This window comes from Mustela putorius, unplaced genomic scaffold (assembly GCF_011764305.1).
Source record: "Mustela putorius furo isolate JIRA1106 unplaced genomic scaffold, ASM1176430v1.1 tig00000196_pilon_pilon_pilon, whole genome shotgun sequence".
In the NCBI taxonomy this organism is placed as follows: Eukaryota; Metazoa; Chordata; class Mammalia; order Carnivora; family Mustelidae; genus Mustela; species Mustela putorius.
This window is the reverse complement of record NW_025421310.1, coordinates 12,090,054-12,113,268: the sequence shown is the minus strand read 5'-3', so window position 1 is coordinate 12,113,268 and position 23,215 is coordinate 12,090,054. Positions and strand designations below refer to the sequence as shown.

General features: G+C 54.9%; 1 protein-coding gene and 1 long non-coding RNA gene across 5 annotated transcripts in view; one reads left to right on the top strand and one right to left on the bottom strand.

Annotated features, from left to right (window-relative positions):
- The first annotated feature begins 4,973 nt into the window (after nucleotides 1-4,973).
- Nucleotides 4,974-23,215, top strand: part of BICRA (BRD4 interacting chromatin remodeling complex associated protein) — a 75,967-nt gene continuing 57,725 nt past the window's right edge. For 2 of the 4 annotated variants that reach the window (XM_045077100.1, XM_045077097.1), the window contains exons 1-2: nucleotides 4,974-5,370; nucleotides 6,010-6,218. The gene's annotated coding sequence lies outside the window, so the exon portion shown is untranslated. Of the gene's footprint in view, nucleotides 5,371-6,009; nucleotides 6,219-16,739; nucleotides 17,300-23,215 lie in introns of those variants that run through there. The other 2 variants (XM_045077098.1, XM_045077099.1) reach the window with 2 other exon arrangements.
- LOC123391178 lies at nucleotides 21,312-23,045 on the bottom strand. The gene is made up of 2 exons (XR_006605818.1): nucleotides 22,809-23,045; nucleotides 21,312-22,134 (listed from the first exon to the last, which is right to left on the bottom strand). It is a non-coding gene; the product is annotated as an uncharacterized LOC123391178 (long non-coding RNA).

The window sequence follows — 23,215 nt, the reverse complement described above, 5'->3', positions numbered from 1 at the left end:
TGGTGATGATGCTCTGTTCCTCTCCCCGCACCCACCCCATGCTCTCTCTCTAATAAATTAATGAACCTTTAAAAACAAAAACAAAAAAACTCTCTACCACAGAAGATAGTTGCAAAACAGTTCACCTCCATGAGGACATAACAGTTTTTAGGGGCAAGTGTAATAAGGCAGTTAAAAGTATGAGGTTTGGAGCAGGGTTCGAGTCCCCACGCAGCCTGATCTTGGCAATTTTGTAACCTCTCTGTGACTCAGTTTCCATGTGTGTAAACCAGGGATGATATTAGACTGTCCAATCTGCTAAAACTTGATCAGGCATTCACTGACTTTAAACACCAGGACTGGCCATAACTATATCTTGTAGATGGGCAAATTTTCACTCTAGGCTTGGGTGACTTTCACGGCAAACTAAAATGTTTCACAAACCCCGGATCATCGAAATTTATGCAGAGGAAATCTTCGCAAGTGAGAACTGTTACAGTCCCAAACTCATTAGCTGCCGGAAGCTGTTCTCATCCTCTTCCCTAGATCTCCCAGAACACGGGAGTTTTCATGCAAGTCAAAACCAGGGACAGGGCTCCCCTCTGCCCATTCAGTCAGTGGATCCCTACAACCTCAGAAGGGGTTTATCAGTGAGGCTGACTACCCTTCTTAAAGGGGCCTCTCCTAGATTTTCTTATGCTTCTTTCCTAAAAGGGCTTGGTTAGGTTTGTTTCTCCTCATGGTCCCCCAAGCACAGCTAAGGCAGCCCCTTAGGATGTTAAATCCCCAGGGTGATTACTAAATTGCTTAAAACAACAAAGGCACTCTCTTCGTTGGGTCTGGCTATGCGGTAGTACAGGAGTTATTGAAGACACTCATTCCCAGCCAGGCCCTCCCCAACCCCCAAGGCCATTGTTGGGGTACAGGGGGTGCAGGTCTGGGGCCCACAGCCTCTATAGCCAAGTCAAGAGTTTCCCCAGAGGCAGTAGGGGCAAGGTGGGAGGGTGCAAAGGGAGAGTTCTCAGAACTCAGTATTTTTGTTTACAGTGTATTTATTTCTTTGAATGGATGATACAAGGTTCGAACTTTTGTGCAAAAGTACAGAAAGATCCACCCTCCCCCACCCTGTCTTCCTCTCCAGGGACAAATGCTGTTACCAGTTTGTTTTCGCTTTCAAAGATACTCTGAGCCTTTGAGAAGCAAAAGCTTGTATTTCTTTTCACCCACTCCCCCACTTTTAAATCATTATACACTCTGCTCCCCTCTTTGGCTTTTTTTTTTTTTTTTTCTTGACCGGATATATAGCTTGTGCTGTGTCGATTCGGGTATGGCTTCCTCATTTTAGAGTTACTTCGTGTCCCATTATGGATCAGGCCACAGTTTATTTAACGAGTCCCCCATCCATGGACAGTTAGGTTGTTTCTTGGTTCGTGTGTTGTTCTGTGTTTTTTTCCACCTCTTAGGCGTTTTTATAAAAACAAAAACCATGCTCCCCAACCCGATCCTTGATTAGCATTTGTCGAGAAATGAGCGTAAGCTCCAACTTGCCCACCGCCGCTACCCGCATCTGCCCAGGGTACCCCCACAGCCCGAACCCCACTGCATCCGCGGCGCGTTCAGCGCGGGTCCTAGCTGTCAGGCGCGGGCCCTGGCCCTCCGAAGCCCCGCCCCGCGGCCGGCCCGCAGTCGGGCCGATTCAAATCCAGCCAATGGCAGCGTGTAAACAAACCCAGGCCCCGCCCCCCGATGAATAATTCCGCGAGGCCCAAAGAACCCTGTAGGGGTCGGGGGTGGGACAGAGAGGTGGCCCCGCCCCCAGGCTTGGGCCAATGGGCGATCAGACCCCGCCCCCCGCACTTGCCGCGCTGAGGACCCGAGTCCGGGTTGGGCTCGCAGCTGCCTGATTTCGTTCTCGCTCTCGGCGTCGGCCTTCCGAGCGGACTAGTAGGGCCAGGAGCTGGGGCAGCGCACTCCCCTTGTACGAGCCATATTTAAAGGGCGCGGTCTGAGGGCAGAGGTGGGAGTCAGTGCCCTCTGATTTCCCCTTCTTTCCTCACCTCGCGATTAAAACCCGGGTCCTTGGAGAGATCCTTGATAGAAACTTTCTCTTCTCAAACCCCATTGAAACGAAACCTGAAGGGACCGTAGTGTGTTTTAGAATCGGGCAATCTTTTGTTTCCTCTTGTTACTGAAGTGTTCCATACATACAGAAAAGTGCACGAATCGTTAAGTGTGCGGCTGAAACGAAAACCAAGAACACCAGCATCCTCCCAGATCAAGAAACAGAACTTGGATTGGCGAAGTTCTCAACTTTGCAGCGGCCCGTGCGAGGGAGGGGCCGCAACCGGCCGCAACGGGCCGCAGCGGGCCGGGTTTTGACTTTCAGAGGGACAAACCCAAGAAAACCCACCCCTTCTCTGTAGGGAGATGGCGATCAGGCCAGACGTTGGTGAGGGTCCTGCAAGGTGGGAGCTGGAGTGCAGGGCTGGTAGGAGGGGCAGGCCTCAGTTACAGGTAAAGGGGATTGTTGGCAGAGCTGAGGGTGGGGTGAGGAAGGACTAGCAGTGGGACTGGATGAGACAGAAAATGCTGTGATACTTGGGCAAGAGGGCGTTGGGGGGCGGGGAGAGCTGCCCTGGCTGGAGGATTGGGAACGCAAAGAGGACTTGCAACCAGCGGGCTTGAAGTGGAAAAAAACCCTGGGTTAGGGCGGCTTAGTCCTCCAATGTACTGGATCCTTCCATGGCCAATAGTGGGTTTCCTGCTGTTCCTTTTCAGCTGCTGGGTTATAATGAAAACAGTCCCATTAAGTGTTGAGATGAAGGGCAGAAATCCAAGTTTGTGTTGGGGCTGTGGCGTTTTAATAAGCTCAGGTCCAATGTCTAAGTCTGCTTGTTGTTGAGAGGGCCACAAGGGCCTAGAGAGGCCGTTTTCCTTACAGAAAACTTGTTTGGACCCCCTTATTCATTCAGCAAACGTTTATGAGGTGTCTGTCACCTGCCCAGCCTTATGTTAGGAAAGAGGAGATACTGTGACCCATATGGGATTAAGTCCCAACTTGGGAGGCAAGGACCCGGAGGTGGGGAGAGGGGAGGAGAGGGGTGGGGAGGGGCAGCAGAACACAGAGATGTAGCCTATTTGCTGGTTGAGGATAGGTCTGGTCCTCATCTTTCACATCTGTACACTGCTTTGTCCCTATGACCGTCAGGATCCTTGTCTCGTTTCAGCCTCTCTGTGATCCTCATACAAAGTTCGGACCCAGGGGACACGGAGCTGGGTTTGACTCCCAAGCTCTGTGACCTTGATCTGGTGTCTTACCCTCTCTGAATCGGTTTCTCCTTCACAAATATAGAGGATAGAATTGAGGTTTAAAAGAGAGCCAGCACCTGGCCCAGAGGGTTACTCTGCTCATCAGAGCATTGATCAGAGTGGGGAGTTAGCATTACCTGGTTAACCGAATTAAGGGGGAGGTAACACATGTCTGTAACACATGGACCAATAAGACAGATTTGATGGAAGGACAGTTGCAGATGTGTGATGAAGTCAGTGGAGTGACACACTGACAGTCCGATCTCAGTGGCTGATAATTAGGTGTTCATCACTTTCCCACGTGTGAAAATTTTCATGATAAAATGCTGGGGTGGGGGGGTTCTCGGTGTCTGACTATACACTCCCATTGGACTGATGAGAAAGTGGAGGAGCTGGAAGAAAAGTGACTCACCCCAAGTTCATCTGATGACTCAGAGCCAGTTGGTGATGGAACAAACGCCAGGATGTCCTGGCTTGGCCCCCACAAGGAGCTGAACCTATCTGGGTCTCACCACCAACTTAGCCCTTAACCTAGAACTCCTGACTTATGTGGGATTCTCAAAGGGATAATGGGTACCATCCCCAAAAGACAGCAGGTCACTTCTCGTTTGGGCCAATAATGACCCCTACACTGGCCTTGGACATTTGATCCCCCAGGGCTTGGCCAGTTGTGGCTAGGTTTGGGGTTGACTTTTTCTTGGCTTCCTTTACATCTAGCCAGGCCCATTCCAAGTGGCATAGTATCAAGACTGTCTTCCAAAGAGGTCACTGTGGAAGGGTGGGTATTCTCTCTTTGTTCCAAAGAATTTCTTGAGCATGAAAAACCAGGCAGTGTTCTTGGGGGGGAGAGGTGTGCAGATAACAGTGTCCCCCTGCCGTGCAATGCAGGGGGGTAAGTGAAGTTAGGTCTTTTTTTGCAGTCTACTTTTAACCAGTCTTCAAGTGCTGAGCTCTCCTAGTGGGGGCTGGCAGCTTTGACAGACCCAAGTGCCACCCAGCTCAAATCAGGTCCTACTTCCTGGTTGTGTGACACTAGTCCGAAATACTTCCCCTCTCAAAGCCAATTTACTTCTCTACGCTGTAAACTGGGATTCAAGGTTTCTAGATGGCGGTGGCTAGAGGTCTCTTCCTAGTGGGCACTACTGAGGTCTGAAAACATTGTGCTTGGCCCTGGAGCTCAATTGCAGCAAATAGAAGGGCAAGCTGCACAAGTCCAAGTGTATATGGCCCTTCTCCAAAGGGTCTCATACTTCCAGTACGATCCCAATAGAAGTTACGGATTATTTTGTAACTTATTATTATTATGGATTATTCACCACTGTCTCCTGTTTGGGGTAACCCAAAGCTGATTAAGTTTACTTTCTACATAATAATCACAAATGGTCAGCACTGATCTGGCATTTCCTACCAGGTGCAGATCTCCACAAGGGCGTATCTGGTCCTAACGACCTTGTGAAGTGAGGCCTATGATTGAGATGAGGTAATGGAGGTACAGAGACGTTAAGTCACTCGCCCAAGGTCACACAGCAAGGACGCGGCAAACGCAGAACGGGAACCGCGGGCTTCACCGGTTGGAGTCAGGGCCCGTGATATCTTAAAAAATATGAAGGGTACCACCAAGATAGTAGGATAAATACTAAAACTTAAAACACAGTTCTCCATCATTAATTCATTCAACACACATTTATTACGCAGCTTCTGTGTGCACGGAGCTTTTTAGGGCACTGAGGAGACCGAAGGTAATAAAAAACCTATAGAGAGGCCTCCCAGGCCTGTGCACCCCTTAAGGGCAGGCCGGTCCGGGCCATTTGGGTCCCCGCTGGGCCCCCAGCACCGCACAGGACACACAGTAGGGGCCCACCGAGCGTTCCCTGAACGAACGCGGGAATCTAAGTGTCCCGCCCGCAGGGCGTTCTCGGACTGGTGGGGCGGAAACGGACCCAAAACCACCGAGACGTCCTGGGGCTTCTGGGAATCCCATCAGCGCCGGCCGTGAGGCCTCTAGGAAGCTCTGAAGTTGGACCCCGCGTTCCCGGCGCCCCCCACCCCAGGGCCGTCGCAGGTCAGCAAAGACCGATTGAGGTGAGTGATCAAGCCATTGGGGGCCGGTCACCCCAAACACCCCCCCTTGCCCGCCGCCTTCCACCCTCTTCGCTCCGGTTCCCGGCTCCTTCGCGGTTCCAACGGCGAGGCGCCCCCTCTTTATCCTCTACTCCGCTACCTTTTCGAACGTTCGGCACCCGCCCTGGGCGCGTCCTCCCGCCCGGCGACTGTCCCCCGCGTCCAGCGCGCGCCCCGGGCGTACGGCACCCCTTTCCCCAGCGGGCTGGACGCCCGGGGTCTGGGAACGCGAATCCCTTCAGCCATTTCCCCTAACCCGGAACGCCGTGCGCGGCAGTCCGCCGACTCTACCAGAGCCTGGGAAGGCGCGACCCCAAACCCCCGAGACTGGGGCTGGGGAGGGGGCGGTGCTGGCGCGCAAGGCACCCCCCCCGGGGCGTCCTCGGCCTCCCATTCGCTCCCGCGCCCGCCGCTCGGCGACCGGAGCCGGGGCTGGTGTGCGGAGCGCGGGGCGGGGCCTCCCCCAAGCCCGTCCCCCGGCGAGGGCGGAGGGAGGAGGAGGAGGAGGAGGAAGGGGGGGCGGACACAAAACCTGCAAGGTTTTTTTTTTTTTTTCTTTTGCATTTAATTAATTTTTTTTTTTTTTTTCCCAAACCCGAGGGGTCCTCCCCGGAGCGCGCGCGGGTCCGGGGCGCCCGGGCCGCGGCGCGGGGCGGCGGCAGGGCCCTGGCGGAGGCTGCCGGGCGGCCGCCATGCGATCAGGCAGTGCGCTGACCGGCCCGGCCGGTCGGCCCCTTCTGGGTCCTCCCTTTGCAGCCCGTGCGGGGCCGTCTCGGAGACCCCGCGCCGACGGCTGCTCAAACATCAGGGTGAGTTTCTCACAATGTAGCAATTTCTCTTTAAATCTCTTAACTCTCTCTACCTGCGAGTCGGGGCTGTGACAGGGCGCAAAAGCGAGGGGGGAGTGGGGGTTGGCGGCGAGGGTGTGTGTGGGGGGAGCCGGAGCCGGGGCCGAACCCACCCCCCCGACACTCACACACTCAGCCCCCCAACCGGGGCGCAGCGCCCGCTGCCTCTTTTTCTGCTCGGCGCCCACCACCCCCGGCAGCCCCCCCACCCCCCGCGTCTCTCCCACCATCACCGCCGCCCCGATCCTGCGGGGACCCCCCCACCCCGGGCTCCCCTGCCCAAACCCGGCGCCCGGTGCCTCCCCGGCCCTCCCGCCGGCTGCCGGGGATACAATGGAGCGGCGGAAAAACGAGACCTAACGTTCCACGGGGGGAGGGGCGGGGAGACCCCCCCCTCCCCCGGCCCGAGGGCCCCCTCCCCTTACCCTGCTCCCCGCCTTTCGGAGAAGAGGGCAATGGGGCAGCGGTTGGTGCTATCCCGGCCGGAGGTGGCGAGCCTTCATCTCCCCCTCTCGCCGTCCTCTGCGCCCCCTCCCCAAATCCCTGCCGGGGGTGCCGCGAAGAAACGGGGCCTCCGGCAGGCTGGGGAGAGATGGATGCGGAAGGAGGCCGTTGGGTCTCCCCCTCCCCACCGCCCCTAAACAATGAAAGGAGTTGACTTGGTCCCCCAACCCCCAGCGAGGAAGGGAGTTGACCCCCTCCCCCGCTAGCTGGCTGGTCCCGGAGGGGGCCGTTACGGGAAGGGGGAGGGGAGGGAGGGGAGCCTTACCCCTGTCACCTCCCGAGATTTGGGGCGGCCCCCCATCTCCACCCCCTCGGCCTGGGAATGGGAGGCACCAGGCCCAGCCCGGGCACCGCGCTCGGGTGGTGACCTTTAGACAAAGGCAACCCTTTCCCTGGGGTGAGCCCGGACGAGCCGGGCCCGCGGCCTCCCCGGGCCCCTGCGGAGGGCGGCCAGGCCCGCGGGCACCCGGAGGGAGGGATGGAGGAGGAGGGAGGAGGGATGGAGCCATCTGGTTTTCCCATCCCTGGCTGCCCCTCGTCTGCTTCCCCGGCTCCTGTCACGGGCAGCCGCGGGGAGACAAGGGACCACGGGCTGCCCCGGCCTTAGTCAGCGGCCAGCAGAGAGCCGGGCGAGCAGCCGCGCCAGGTCTCCTGCTCGGGCTCGGGCTCCGGGCTTGGGGCTTGAGGCTCTGGGGCCAGCGGTTGATCGGAAGGTACGGTGGCTCCTTCCTCTCCGCGCCCCTTTGTTTTGCTTTGTGGTTCTGAGCAGCTGAACTTCCTGGGAGGTGGGGTCAGAGGCCGCCTGTGTCAGCTCTCCCAGGGAGGCTGGGGTGACAGGTCCCAGCCCTCTGGTGTTCCCAGGCTGTGGGCTGCAGTCCGAGCCCAGCCTCAAGTCCGGACAATCAGCCCCTTTTGTCACACGGCCCTCGGATAGAATAATAACTCGGGATGGACCGAGTGTTTGCGTTTCCTTTGCATCTCCTTTCTGCCGATGCCTTTGGCAGGGACATAGTTCGCTCGCGCTCTCTGTGCACTTTCACCCGGGGTGGGCATAAGGGGCTTGGACAACTCTGACCTGTGGGGTGGTGTGAGAACAGTGGGAGTTGGACAGTTCAGGAATGATCCCCTTCCCTTGTGCTGATATGTCTAGTGGGACTTACCGACTGTGCCCTCGCCTGTAGATCCTCCACTCCTAGAAGCCTGAAATAACATCTCTCTACCTCGGGGAGCCTTATGGATTGGCTTCTGCTACACACTGGCCACAGTCCCCAAAGGAAGTAGGAGCAGTGATTATTCCCATTTTGCAGACAGGCTAATGGAGGCTCAGAGAGGTTCAGTGACTTGCCCAGGGTCACACAGTGCCAATTTGCAACCATTTCCGGTTTCTCCAACTGAGCTCAAGACTGTTAAGTTCTCCTGTACCCCTTTTTGGGACTTTGTACTGTTGATTTCACTTGACTTTGGTCTCAAATGTAATAATAACCTGGAAGGAACTATTGTCCGTGTGTGTGTATGTGTCTGGTCACCCGGTGTCTCCCCTCTCACCTCCGCTCCTTGCTGGTTTTGGGGAAGGAGTAAAGATACCTGGCAGTCGGGCTGAGAGCAGAATCACTTCACATGTGGCTAGGAGTAGAGCGCTTACTGGCAAGAACTGAGACTTAAGAGGTGTGTGGGTTGGGAAGGGGTGCCGCAGGCCTGGCTGGGTGGGGGGCCCAGGGGGGAGGCGCCTGGGAGCTGGCCCTACCATCATCCTTCTCTTCCTCCACCTGCTGAGCTGGGACTTAGCCCCACCAGCAGGCAAGCCGAGCTGCTGTTGGGGACCTTTGTGGTCACTCTGTGCTGCCACCTTCCGTGGCACCCTGGCAGAGAACCTTCTCTCCCATCCTCCCCACGGCTGGTGGCAGACCCCCTGTCCCACTGTGTAGCCTTAGGCGGGTCCCTTGAGTCCCTCGTCCTCAGTTTCTTCATCTGCAGGTGATGATAATTACAGTTCCCTTAGATGACCTTGAGGTGGGTGAGGGAATTATCCAAATGTGTTATTTTTGTCATTCAGCAGGCAGGCTAGGTGTGCCTGTAGGGGATGGGAAGGGATGTTGGGACAGTAGCAAAAGGCCTGAAGGAGGTCTCTGTAGCTATGGGGGGGGGGAGGAGGAGCGGTGAGGGCCATCTGAAAATCAGTGACATTCCCTCTGCCAGCTCTCTGAACAGGACCCTTCCCCTTCAGGACAGACTGATGCTGAATAAACTTGGGGGGGGGTTGCTGAGGGAGCGGGACTGGGGAGGCCCCTCGGCTGGGGAGGCCCCTCCCCGCCCAGTGAAGAGGGTAACGTGGATGATCTCGCCATTTTACAGATGAGAAAACTGAGCCCGGGGAAAGCCCGTTCCTTGGCTGGGAGGGGACCCCAACCCAGACTGCAGAGACTGGAAGAGAGTGGGAGAGGGGTTCCCCATGTGTCAGCAGAGCTTGGGGAGACTATGCTTGGAGAGAGCCCTGGTCCCTTATCTGGCAGTCCCATCCTTGATGTGTAAATATCTTCCTTCCTGAGGCATAATAATTCCTTTGGGGCAGGAGGAGAGGGGCTGTGGGAAACATCCAGGTTGGTCCCTCAAGCCTGAGTGTTTCCTGAAAATAGGAACTGATTTTTTTTTTTTTTTGAATGGAGGAGCATGAGTAAGGCCCTAGAGGGACAGGACTGGGCTCCGCCCCCCCCACTTCCTTCCCAGAGGCCTCTGGGGCCTTCCCCAGCCTTCCCTCGGGATCTGGGGTCTTCCCCTCCCACCCCCAAGAGCTGTGGAGGGGGTCAGCGGCAAGCACTGAGGCCTGGTAGGAAGGTTCTGGGGGTGGGGGTGGGGTTCCCCAGGTTCTGGGGGGCTGCCTTTTAGCCCTAGGCCCAGCCACCAGTGGAGTTCCCGCCAGGACTCCCAGCTCTCCCCTGTGGCTGTCTTGACTCTTGGTCTCAAGAATGCAGAGGGCTGCTGGTGGTGGTGGGGGGGGGGAGTTAATTGGAAACAGGAAGACATGGCATTCCTTTCCAGCGGGCCTGCGCTTGGAAAGCAATGAGGGGCTGCCTTTTTCCCTGCCCCGCCCGGCCGGGAGAGGGGTAGGGGGCATAGTTATCTTGCTCTGGTCTCTTTTGGGTCCTTCCCCTGGCAGGCACCTGCTCCATGAAAACAACTGACCTCAGCTACGTCCAGGAGGGAAACAGCTCCCCCCACCATCCAGAATGAATTGCTCCCTACTAATTCCCTCTTTATATCTGAGTTTTGTCCCCCCTGTTGGAAGACAGAGGGGCTGCTGGAGTTGGCTCCCCAGAGTAGGATGCTTCACCCAGAGACCCATGGGAGATGTTTGGCTGAATTGTCCCCAAGGATTCCCTCCTTGCTTGTTTCTTCCGAATCCTCCCCTGCCTCGCGTACCAGGCATTATGGTTTTGTTCCCATCGGCTGAAGCCTTTGTGTCTCGGTGACACGCAAGAGTCCCCCGGTGGAGAGAGTTTTCTCAGACATTTCTTGTTTGGTGACAATTAGTGTTGTGTCCAAGTTTGTGGCTTCGTGGTGGCTTGGGATCTGTTGGCATGAGAGACGGGGGAGAATGCTATTGTTCTTTAATGGTTTCCAGTTAAGCTTCCTGAGAGCCTACTATGTGTCAGGGACCCCATCCAGGAGGAGGCTGGAGGCAAGTGTTGTCTCAAGGGCTGGGTTCACGGCTATGGGATTTGAGTAATTCTGTCTGGGTGGTCTGCAAAGACTCCAAGGAGGAAGCAGCTTCATTCTGTCTCTCCTTCCCACCTCCCCTCAAGTGGCAAAGGAGAGAAATTCAAAATACATAGTAAGTCTTTCCCTTCTCCCTCCCCACCCCAAGGCAGCTCCCCAGTCCTGATGTTCCGTGCACACATATTTATAATCGTGTGTATGTCTTCGAGAATATTCCTTGGAGTGCCTGGGTGGCTCAGTTGGTTAGGTGTCTGCCTTCGGCTCAGGTCACAATCCCAGGGTCCTGGGATCGAGTCCTGCATTGGGCTCCCTGATCAGTGGGGAGCCCACTTCTCCCTCTCCCTCTGCCCCTCTCTCCGCTCATGCTCTCTCTTTCTCTTAAACAAATAAATAAAATCTTTAAAAAAAAAAAAAGATATCTTTCAAATGCTTTCCCCATTGCCCTGTAAGTTGCTTTTTCTCACTTTATCTCCCTGGCTGCACAGCAGAGGGAGGATTTCGTCCATCTTTTTCTTGGCTGTGCGGTATTCTGTGGTATGGGTGGACCTTCGTGTCCTTAACACGGATGCGGAAGCGTTTCCCGGCGCACGGGGATGGAAGCACGCGTCCCCGTGTCTTCGTGGGAATTGGGTATTCCCGTGCGATGTACTCCTGGAGGTGGGGGTCCCTGGATTAAGAGTCTGCGGTTTGTCATTTAGTTTTTCCTTGGAGGTAACCTTTGCAGCTGTGCTTGGACAAAGTCGTTCCTCTCCTCCTCGGGTGTCCTGGCCTCTTGTGACCTCTTGGTATCTTCCTTTCTGCCCGTGGCCTGCGTTGTGCGCTTGCCACTTGGTATGGAGGTCAAGGGCATGAACTCTGGAAGCCAGCCATCTGTGGGTTTGAATCCTCACTCCTACCTCTTGCTGGTCAAATGGTTGCAGGCGAGGAGCTTGCTGGTTCTGGGCCTCCGTGTTCCCCTCTACCAAATGGGTTCATCTCAGTGCCAACTTTCGGAAGGTCCTGAGGGTTACACACACAACATGCATAGAGTGCGTAGGTAGCCTTATCCGTCCTCGGTGGTGTTAAACTGTCCTTGTTCAGCAGTTCTTTCTCCTGGGGTGGGAGCCTGCCAGATTCTTGGCTGTGACCCCTAACTGGCAGGCAGGGGAGGGAAGGCTTGCTTTTCCACTTAATTATAGCAAATGATCCCTCTTCTGAGTCTCAGTTGCCATCTCTGTAAAATGGGCCCACGATGGCTCCCTTGTAGGGTTGCCGTGAGGGCTGAATGGGGGCTGTGCTCCCCCAAGCTGGACAGGCATAGGCTTCAGAAACCAGCAACCGACATTGCCTTTATATTCACTGGGATGACTGTTCTGCCGTGGGACCCGGGCTGACTTCCGGGCTCTGAAAGGTCTTCCTTGTCTTCCCTGAAGGCACATGGGGAACAGCGTTGGCATAGTAAGCCGCATGGCAGCAGAGGGCACAGAGCACACTGCTCCGGCATGACGCGTGGCAGCGTGACCCTGGGAATGGATTGGGTCTCCCTGTTCTGTGCCTCAGTTTCCCCAATGGAAAGACTGCTAATGACAGGAGACTTGCCTCCGGCTTCTCATGGACGTTCAGTGCTGAACACAGTGCCTGGCACATGGTAGGGGCTCAAAAAATGTTAGCGCTGGGGTGCCTGGCTGGCTCAGCTGGTGGGAGTGTGTGACTCTTGATCTCTGGGTCATGAGGTCAAGTCCCACACGGGGCATGGAGCCTGTTTTAAAAAAAATATGATGGTGATTAAGAGAAGTAGGAAAGTCTCCCATGAGATCTGATACCTAGGTTCATACTGCTTTCCCCCTAAACCGTGGGCAATCGATATTGGCATTTTAAAGATTTATTTATTTGAGAGAGAGAGCGAGCGAGGCAGGGAGAAGGGGCAGCGGGAGAATCTCAAGCAGATTCCCTGCTAGCGTGGGCCGTCCCCTTCCCCATGCAGGGCTTGATCCCATGACCCTGAGATCATGACCTGAGCCAAAATCAAGAGTCAGATGCCCTACCAACTGAGCCACCCAGGCACCCCTTTAAAGCACCCATCAAAAGTAGCAAGCATAATCGGCCCCTCTGTGCCCATCACCAGCTTCAGCAGATTTCTGCTGATCTTTCTTTTTGTCTGTTACCCTACCCCCTACTGTGCATTTTTTTTTTCGGTTTTATTCTGCTAGATGCTTTTAAGCAAATTCCAGACTTTATATCATTTCAATTATATTACTGATGGTACTGCTGTTTCTGGGGTCCAGAATCTGTTCCAGCGCCTCCAGGATCTGTCCTGTTCTGTGAGGGAGGAGGCATGAAGCCCATTTCCCAGGTTGGGAACACTGAGGTGGCGGGGAATGGGCTTTGGCAGGTTGTCTTTTCTCTGCTTTCCCTTCTTTGGGACCTTGGTGAGGTCCTGGTCTTGGCTACCCTGGGGCTTGGATCCTGGGGTGTTTCTGATGACATGGGCTTGGGATTTGTCACAAGTATGTCCAGTGTGGGCCACCGTTCTGCCGTTCCGCACAGAAATGTCCCTGTAACGGGCGAGTTGGAGAAGTTGGGCCAGTGGCAGGGTGATGGACAGGATGACCCCGGAGGTGAGGGCAACTGGGTCGGCTGTCCTGGTTTGTGTCCTCTTGCGGCCCCTTCCAGCCTTGTGACTTGGAGCAAGTTATTTCCCATCTCTAAACCCAGGTTGGAGAATCAGGAGCATATAATAATACGAGAAGCTTCTTCTGAGAGCCTTGGCATCCGTTTTGTGAATCGCGCACGGGAAAGCGTTTTACCAGTGCCTTGCTCAGAGGACGGGCTCAGCAGCTGGTGGCGGTCATTGTCACAGTCACTGTCATTAGACATTCTGTGTGCACTTGGACTGAGAGTAACCACAGGGTAAAGAGAGTCAGAGGAAGTGTCCTTGGAGCCCTGGACAGGCTCAGCCGCCTCGGTCCCCTCCTCTTGACCCCTCCGTCCCTCTGTACGTCCCCTTCGGAGTGCTTCTTATATTTGGAGGAGCTAGAGGGGGCTGCTGACTTCTGGCTGACCCCCTTCCTTAACAGCCTGGGTCCCCTAGGCTCCAGGCTGGCTTGGAAACAGAGCGAGAGGAAAAGGTCTGTCTGTGGCTCCCCAGATCCTCATTCATGACCCCTGCGGCCCTGGAGGGAGCCCCTAGTGCTTTGCAGCCTGGAGGCAAAGTGTTGCCCATCCCCCCAGGACACCTGCAGTGGTAGCTCCCAGGAGCCCCCTTTCCAGAGGATGGGTGCTGCCTCTTGTCCCCTGCTGGACAGGCAGATGCCCCCAGCTCCCGCTTCACAAAGGGGTTGTGACATTTTGCTGCACTGACACCTCCCTCCTGTCCTTTGTGGGACCTTACCCATCCTTGAACACTGCGCCCACCCCCCCAGGCTGGGTGAGGGGCCTTCTAAGCTCCTTACCCTCCCCTAGCAAGCTCTTGCCACAGGGGCCTGACTTGTCCCCAGAATGTGCCCAGTGACCTCCCTCCTGTGTTGAGGGAAAGATGCGTACATATGTATGAGTGATGTCTCCCCTGTCCCCCTCTCCCATCATCGAAGGATAATTTACATGTGATCAGATGTGGAGTCGAAGTGCATCTCGGCATACGTGGCCGCCTGTGTCACCCACATGCCTGTCAAGATCCAGAATGTTCTCAGCATGGGCCAGAAGTCCCCTCACTGCCCTCCCCTGCCCACGGCTGCTCGATGGCTCTGGCCTGTGTCCCTCGAGATGGGTCCACGTGGCCTCTTCTCGAATTTTACACACTGCGGTGTGAGGTCCTTGGCACTGAGCATCTCTGGCCCGGTGGCATGGCTTTCAGATTTAGCCGTGTCGTGGGCCTTCCCTTTGCTCACAGAGCAGGAATGCACAGGAAGGCTGTCACCTTCTTTCTCTCAGCAGAGAGAGAGACCCTACCCGCCTTCCCTCAGGAAGTCTCAGCCTCCGAACACTCCTCCTCTGGCTACCCTGCCTGGGCCCCCAGCACCCTGATCTGGGGACGCCGTCCCAGTTCACTGACCAGCCCCTCCTCCCCCCTCTGTATCCCGCTTGGGATGTAGTAGGTCTCCTGTGAGCTCTTCGTCAGGCCTGGCTTTTTCCCTAGACTCTAAACTGCAGTAGGAGAGAAACAATGTGCTCTGTGTTCTGAGCTCCTGGCATGCACTTGAGCCCCAATGTTTGTTGACTGACTGACTGACTGAATGGTGGACGTATCACAGTGGTAGAGAAAGGGGAGGTCAGAGCCTGTGTTTGGGATCCGTGTGCTGGTTCTCCAGCAGTGACCCACCTGCTTCCAAATCACCAGAGGTGTTTGTGCTCATCTCAGGGCCCCAGTTTGCTCAGAAGGCCACCTCTCAGAGTTGCAGGGCTCAGCCTGCAATCCCCTCCCCTGGGACGGGGAGCCATGGGTCTTCCAGCCACCCCAGATGCCCTTTCCATGCACATTGTCTATCCTGCCATCGCTGCCTCCCCACAGCCCTATCTGTGGTCCCTGTGTGCTCTCCAGCAGGAGTCGGAGCCTGTGGGGCACATTTGGACCATGGCCAGCCCTTTGCGATTTCCCTTCCATGGTCCTGTCTCATTTAGACCTTTCTGAAGCAGGGGGGCATTATCTCCAGGGAAGGCACAAACTCATCCATCTTCCCTGCAAGGTGAAATTCCTCTCAGGGATGCTCCTGAGCTTGGGAAGGTCAGGAGGAGGCATCAGGCCAGGCTTCCTGGAGGAGGGGGTTTCTTGAGGACAGGCTTTGGGCTCAAGGCTATTCCCAGACCCCAGGAGAACTGCTTTAACACCCTCTTGGAGGGTTGAGGGACGCAGAGGGGAGAGATGCAGAATGGATGAACTGTTGGGGTCACGCGTGAGAGACGGTGATGTTGAGTGATCAGTCCCCCGGGATGGGGACAGTTCCCCAGGGAGAGGACCAGAGTGAATGGAGAATCAGCTCCACTGTGTATTGGTGAAACTTTTCGTGGCCAAAACAGGACGAGAAGAGGAGGCCTGGGATCAGGCACTGTCCCCGTCTCAGGAGCAAAGGGAGAGCTTCCAGAAAGGTCTTAGCTTAAATGGACTTGAGGGGGGCTTCCTGGGTCTGAGAAATAGGTAGGGGCAGAACCCAGACAGGAATAGGGTGAAGAGCCAGAGGAAGGGGAAGGATGGTGTCATGGATGGATGATAGAAGGAAGACGAGAGCTCCTAGCAGCCAGACCTTTAAAAAAATAAACTCTTACTGCACTCTTTGGCTCCCTAGTGCCCTCAGGTAGGTCTGCCCCTTCCCTCTTCTGACAAAACCCTGGTCTGGTGGCCTGAATTACCCTGACCTTTTCCCCTTGCCTTCTTCGTGCCCCAGCTGGTTCCTGCCCCTGCACCTTTGCCCTTGCTGTGCCCTCCACCTCCCCAACTCCTTTCTGTTTCCAACAGGCCTCTGCTTAGGTCCCCCCTGCTTCGGGAAGCCTTCCTTGTCAACCCCCGGCCCATTGCCTTCACTTCACTGAGCTTGTTCCCGGGTTAGGATTCCTCCCCAGCACCTGACTGAGAATAAGCCTGTGATCAGGGTTTCTTGAACCAGTGAGGGCCAGGCGACCTTCCTGTGGGTCTTGGGACGAGCACATTGGATCTTCTTTTTAGGAGCTGAGCAGGCTCAGTCTCAGGAGAGGAAAGGAAAGGAGCCAAGGAAGATTCTAGAAGAGCAGGAGGGGGTGGTACTGGGTGGGGCTCAGGAGTCACCTTTTCTTGAAGGTCAGAAGGTGAGGAAGGAGCAGGGCGTAAAGGCAGAAGAAAGGTGGTACAGTTGGGAAGGACTTTGGGGGTGGGGGTCCGTGCAGTGTGCGGCTGCTTGGGGACAGGAACAGAGGTGGCCGGGGTGGGGTGCGGGGTGCCCCACAGTACTGCCAGCTGGTGGCTGGGGGTGAGCCTTAATGCTCGCCACTCATTACAGGAGAGTCACCTTTTACCGCAGACATTTCCCCAGAGATCCGCACACTTGACGCCACATCGCGGCTTCGGGCCAAAGATTTCGGGGGATGTGGACCCAGTTAGGAGCTTTGCCCAGGTTGTCCGTGTAGCAACAAGCCTAACAAGCAGCACTGTGCCAGGCACTAGTCCAGGCCCCTTACCAGGACTGACTCATTGCACAGGAGAACCTGCAGAGGCAAGTGAGTGAGCATCCCCATTTTACAGATGAGAAAGCCAAGGCCCAGAGTGGTTAAGTGACTTGCCCAGTCACACAGCTGCTAACGGGCAGAGTGGGGATTCCCCCCCCCCCCGCACGTGGTTTGCCCCCCACCAGCTGCAGCACAGGTCTTTAGCCCTCAATCTTGCCACTTCCTAGTTACAGCCTCCCCCCACCCCCCACACCATGAGTAAGCCACAATCCCGGAAGCTGCCCTTCCCCCCCCACCACTACCCTCGGCCTTCCCCGGGTTTGCCCTGAGATCCAGCTTGGGCCTCAGCTCAGCCTTCGGGAGCCCGGGCTCAGCAGGGCTCCATCCCTCCCTCCTCTTTCTCTTTTTACCCTCTGTGGTGTCTTCATTAACATAAGCGAGGCAGCCGCCCAGCTTCCTCCAGACGGCGGATGTGTGTGTGAGAGCTTGCTTGTGAGCTCGTGTGAGTCAGCCGGGCCCTTGAGGGCTGGAGGGTCAGGACTGCAGGCAGCGCTGGCCTGGAGCCACCCATGGGGATGGAGAGCCAGAGCTCCCCACCCCCGGCCCCACCAGTTCTCCGAGCCTCAGTTTCCTCATCAGTCAGCAAGCCCTCCGGCTCGGTGACCTCACCATCAGCAGCAGCCCCAGGTTCATGGCAGTGCCCGGTAGGCATGGTAGGTGTTTGGAAATGCTGGCTATTTCAGAAGGGAGCCCACACTGAGTAACGTGAAACACCCCCGACCGCCTGGCGGTGCCCCCAAGGGAGTCAGGAAGAAAGGAGAAGGATGGTTGTCAGAGACCTCTGAAGGTTGGAACCGGAGATCCCTGGTCAGAGATGGGAAATACCTGGTGGGGGAGGGGGGACCCTCTGTGGAGTTGGATTGAGCTCATGTGCGGTCAGGTGCCTCGTAAGCCCGTTGTAAGTTCTGCTCGCTGTTGCTGTCCCTGCGTTGGGCTGTGACTGTCACCAGCCAGCCTTTAGTCTAGGCCTGCTGGTGCAGGCAGCTTGGGACATGCCAGAGATCCAGTTTCTCAAACCTGAACTGGTTTCTGACAAGAGCCCTATTGAGGCCACTGCTGCTCGGCGGTGGGGGTGGGCGGGGTTGGGGGTGAGCTGGGGACGACCCGGGTTTGGGACATGGGGAACCACACATTTGAGCAGCATGGTGCCTGGCGGATATTAGTACAATGTAGCAATTTGGCAGCATGGTGCCTGGCGGATATCAGACTGGACCGTGTTTGACTTGCTTCCAGGGCGCTTGCAAATGGGAGGGACATGTGGGGCCCCAAGGCTAAAATGGGATTCCTTAACTCTTAGCTTTTGGGGTTTTGAGGGCGGCTGTGTATGAATTATTACACGAGGAAGAAAGGCGTGTAAGTAATAACACTGCTTACTGGATCGTCTTGTCCCCGCCCCCCCTTCCTTCCCTCTCCACAGGAGACTCTGCGAGGAATTTGGGGTTCATCCGCTGCTCTTCTCCCTGTATACGTTTTTGTCCCTTTGATCGCACAGACTATGTGGATTCCGCCACACCTTATTTTTATGTGTTCATTGATCTGAACCTCTTTCTCCACTTGGGAGTATGGTCTGCGTGCAATATCCTAGGAGTTTCAACCTGTATTAGTACAATGTAGCAATTTGACAGTTCTGTGCATTAGGGACCACTCATTATAGGAAGTGTAGTTACCATATTATAATTATTTTTATTTTGTCTGCCCCCCCACTCCCCTACATCTTACTTTTTAAATTGAACAGATATCTTAGAGTTGGTTCCGTGTCTGTAGTCTAGAATCTCATTCTTTTAGCAGCTAGGAAGCCTTCCCTAAATTATTTAACCTCTGCTCTGAGGATGCCCTTTATAGTTAAGTTCCAGTTTTTGCTCTGAGCCTATAGGTATCTTTACATTGAAAGTGTGTCTCTTGGAGATACCATTGCAGTCCAACAATGTCCATTGGATGGTTGTAATGTTGAGACCAACAATGTCCAGTAGAAATGAAATGCTAGCCACTTACACATTATTTTCTTGTATTTTAATTACTAAGTTATTTACTTGAGGGTGCTTGGGGGGGCAGGACAGAGAGAGAGAGAATCCTAAGCAGTTTCCACCCCCCATTGATATCACGAGCCTGATATGGTGACCTAAGCCGAAATTAGGAGTTGGAGACTTAACCCACTGAGCCACCCAGGCGCCCCTTACATGTTATTTTAAATTTTCTAGTAGCTGTGGTAGAAAGAGATGGAAAACTAAAGGGAGTATATTTTATATAATTTAATATATCCCAAATATTTTTATACGGACATGGGATCAATGTAGAAGTCACTGAGATATTTATAGTCTTTTTATTGCAGCAAAATACATGGAACATACAATTTACCATTTTAAGTATATTTTTTAACGATTTTATTTATTTATGAGAGCGAGAGCGTACTTGTCGGGGATTGATCCCAGGACCCTGGGATCACAACCTGAGCTGAAGGCAGATGCTTAACCAGCTGAGCCACCCACGCACCCCTCCCCCCATTTTAACTGTTTTTTTAAGTCTGCGGTTTAGTGGCATGTCTGTCTGTAGAGTTGTGAAACTGTCACCACTGTCCATTCCAGAACTTGTTCTTCGTTCCAAACAGAAGCTCTCTACCCATTAAATACGCCCTCTCCCCCCACCCGCTCGGAACCTCTATTCTCCTTTCTGTCCCCATGAATTTGCCTTCCCTCAGCACCTGACAGAAGAGTAGTCATATGGTAGTCCTCCTTCTGTGTCTGGCTTCTCTCACTCGGCGTCATGTTCTCAAGGCTCGTCCGGGCTACAGCCTGGATCGGTGTTATTTCCCTTTTAAGGCTGAATAATAGTCCGTTGTCTGTATACACCCCATTTTTCCTCCGTTCATGCTTCAGTGGCCGTTTGGGTTGTGTCCAGCTATTGGCTGTGGCAAGTACTCTGCTGTGAACGTTGATGTACATCCGAGTCCCTGCTTTGGGTTCTTTTGGACATACACCTGGGCGTGGAACCGCTGCATCCTGTGGGAATTCTGTGTTGAACTTGGAAGTACTGCTGGTTTTCACAGTGGCTGCACCATTTCTTGTTCCCACCAGCAATGCACAAGGATTCCAATTTCTTTTTCTTTTTCTTTTTTTTTTTTTTAAAGTAGACTCCACACCCAGTGTGGGGCTTGAACTCATGACCCTGTGGTCAGGAGTTGTGTACTGTACAGACTGAGCCACCCAGGCGCCCCTCCAGTGTGTATTTTGCACATGGCGCCTCTGTGTTTGGACTAGGTACATGTCACGTGCTCAGCTGTCACGTGAACCTGCTCGGCTCGAGAAGCCCCCTTCAGACCACTTCTGTTTATTGTCCTCTTTGACGCAGCTGGATTTAAATATCCTGTCCTGCCGTTTGTTTTCTGTTTATTGCCTATGTGTTTTGGTGCCTTTTCTTCTCATCCCTTGCTGCTGTTAGATTAAATGAGTGTTTTAGTATCCCGTCTTTTCTCCATTATTAGCTGATTCATGCTACCTCTTTGTTGCTCTAGAGTGTTCATTATGTGCCTTGAACTACCATGTGGGCTTCAATTCTTACTAAGGTGGGAGCCATGGGAAGCTTTTGAGCTGGGGAGTGACCCGACCGAACATTTTTGTATCTACCTCTTCAGTCACTTGTGTTAAAGTGTTTCTACCGGCCAGATTCCTGGAAGAGGAATTGCTAAGGCAGGGGGAAGCGTGCATTTAGACTTGGGTGAGTCCTGCCAAATTGCATTCCAGAAAGGCTTTACCATTCGCACCCCTTGCAAACAGCAGCTAGGATTTACTGAGTGGCTGCTTGGTGCCAGGCCCATGCCGGGCCCATGCCGGGCCCTAGGGACACTGGTGAGAAATGGCCCAGGTCCTGCTGCTTACATTATTCTCAGTCGAGTCCCAGGCCAGCTTCTAGAACTGCCTCTGAGCTCAAAGGAAGGAGAAGCTTTCACAGGAACCAAAAAAGGAGAGAGGCCTGAAGATATTCTAGATGGTGGAGGAGGTCTGGCACGTCCCAGGTGGCCTTCGATCTAGCTGGACCAGGAGACATCCTGTAGCGGTCTGGGGACTCCATGTGTGGGCTCCCCATCAGTGCGGGGGCATACTGGGGGTGCTACCGATGGGTAAAATAACAGTACCTCCCTTGTGGAGCTTCGTTCGGGAGGATTTCACAGGAGGGCAGAGAGTACACGCGTTGGTGTTTGACTAGCTTGTTACCAGAGTAGGGGAGAGATCAGCATCAGAACAGGCAGACCCAACAGGCTTGACCCAAGTTTTGGACAATGTTTAAGGCCCATGTCAGATAAACTTGGGCTTGGGGTCCCAGCTTGTTCCTTCCTTGGGCAGGTTACTCCAGATCTCTGTTAAAAGAGGATAAAAGTAGGGGCGCCTGGGTGGCCCAGTCGGCGGGGCATGCCCTTCTTGACTTTGGCTCAAGTCGTGACCTTGGAGTTGTGAGATCTAGGCCCGCATCAGGCTCTGCGCTGTACTTGGAGACTGCCAGGGATTCTCTCTCTCCCTCTGCCCCTCCCCACTTGCTCTCTCTCTCACTCAGAAAAAAAAAAAGCTAGAAGTAAACGCTCCCTGCCTCCCAGGAGCGTGACGAGAGGGTCCTCAACACCAAGATGCTGTCAGCACAGAGCGCGGTTCCTGCCAGGGCCACAGTCAGGCTTGGTAAAGCTGAGCCCCTTTTACTCTTGCTTTCATCGGCGCTGTCACCAGCATTCATTCAAGGCCTGTACGGCACCAGCCAGATCCTTCCTTGTCCCCCAGGACCGAGACCCCCAGGAAATGAGGCTGCTTGCCAGGGGTCAAGAGCATGGCAGAGCGGGAATTTGAAATTGGGTTTTCCGACCCAGAAACCATGGGCTGCCTCCTTCTGGGCCTTTGGGGAGCCTCCCCGGTTGGCACATGAAGATGCCTCCCCACTTAGGACGGCTGGCGAGCCATCCATGTGCCATCCACGCGCCAACCCCAAGCTCAGTGACGCCCACGGCGGCACCCCAACAGCCCCCGGTGGGCAGCAGGACCTGACCCGAAGCCGGGCTGTTCCTGGTCCATCTTTGTCATACCGCTTGCGACTGCTCACACGTTTGGCTGCAAAAGGATCAGTGTTCGATCCCAGGGTGCCCCCGCGGAGCCAAGGGTGTTTGAGGAGAGATGCGTGTGCATGCTATCCTCCTGCAGAGGCAGCCAAAAAGCTGCATTTCAGGGCACATCTCACCCCACGGGTTTGGAAGGAGCGATCGGGAGCCACCCAACCACGTGCGGGGGTCTCGCAGTGCACGGAAAGCTCGGCGTCTTCAGGCCGTCTGCTGGATTATATTTACTACTTGCGTTCCTCTGCTCGTTGCTAGACGATCTAATGAGCAGGCGTGTCAAGCCTTGACGGGGTCTGCAGGCTAGGAAGCAGGGTGGGCAGCACAAGTGGGTGGTGAGGCTTCTGGAAACCCGTTCTCCGAAAGCCTGCGGAGCCTGGAGTCTGTGTCGGGCTGCGGCTGGCGTTGGGGGAGGAAGACAGGGTGGGGGATGGAGTGATGGGCCAGAGGATGGGAGCCTGCCCTTGAGGTCGATGCTCCCTGCGGGGCCAGATCTGTGGGAACTGGGCGAGAGAGGCCAAGTCCCGTAAATGTCAGGGGAGCGAGGATGAAGGGCAGGGACGCCAGGGCAGGGATCTTACTCCCTCTCCCCTTGGTTTCTGGCATTGTGTGTCCAGCCTGTACCCCTCTGCTGAAATCCCCGCCCTGGCTTGTTTACTAGGCACCCCAGATTTAAAGTCCTCAGCACCAAACTCCCCACCTCCCACCCACCCCAAAACCAAAACTGAAACCAAGGCTGCTCCCTCCCGGCTGTCACCCATCTCTCAGTGGCAGCACGAGGCTCCCAGTGGCCTTGGGCTCTGTACTTTGGCAGCATCTCTGAAACCTCTTCTCTCTCTCTTTTAAATTTAAATCTATTTTTAAAAAGATTTTATTTATTTATTTATTTGAGAGAGGGAGAGGGAGAAGCAGGCTCCCCGCTGATCAGGGAGCCAGATCTGGGGCTCCATCCCAGGACCCTGGAATCATGACCTGAGCCGAAGGCAGACATTTAACCGACATAGCCCCCCTGGTACCCCTAAATTTAATTTTTTTTTTTTATTCTAGGAAACAACACATAACATAAAACTCACCATCTTAAACCATTCAGTAGTGTTAAGTCTATTCACGTTGTCGAATTGGTGGTTTCTTCTCCTGTCTCCTGTTCCTGGTCAGTCCCACAGCTTGGCCTGGGAGCTCTGCCTGCAGAATGTCTCTAGCATCTGGCCTTGTCTGCCCCCAGCCTGGTCCAGCCCCTGTCACCTCCCACCTGCGCCACTGCCTCTCTTCCTCCTGGTGCTCCCACCACCCCAACACCACCACCCCCGCCCTTAGATGGCCAGAGTGACCCTGCTGTAACCTGAGACTGCTCACGTCCCTCCTGTGGCTCCCGTCACTCCCAGGGGAAGCCAGAGTCCTTACAGTGGCCCCGAGTTCCTCTGTCCGGTGCAGCAGCCACAGACCACATGTGCCCTTGAACACTAGCAGAGCCGAGTGTGAA